A 222-nucleotide genomic window follows, 5' to 3' on the forward strand; every position below is an offset into this window, starting at 1 on the left:
ACCATGACAGGGACAGGGTATTGATCAGATAATTACATTTAGCATCAGCCGTCTTTGGTATAGTACAAACTCCCAACGCATTGTCATTAAACCTTATAAATGCTTATTGGCTGGAATGGACTGCCAGGCATAGGGTGAGTTAGGGAAAAACTATCAACCCCCTCATTCCACATACTTGAATAACATAACAGCACAAATGGCCGCTCAAGACTTATCCAGAGA

Source organism: Penaeus monodon, chromosome 29 (genome assembly GCF_015228065.2).
Source record: "Penaeus monodon isolate SGIC_2016 chromosome 29, NSTDA_Pmon_1, whole genome shotgun sequence".
Taxonomy (NCBI): domain Eukaryota; kingdom Metazoa; phylum Arthropoda; class Malacostraca; order Decapoda; family Penaeidae; genus Penaeus; species Penaeus monodon.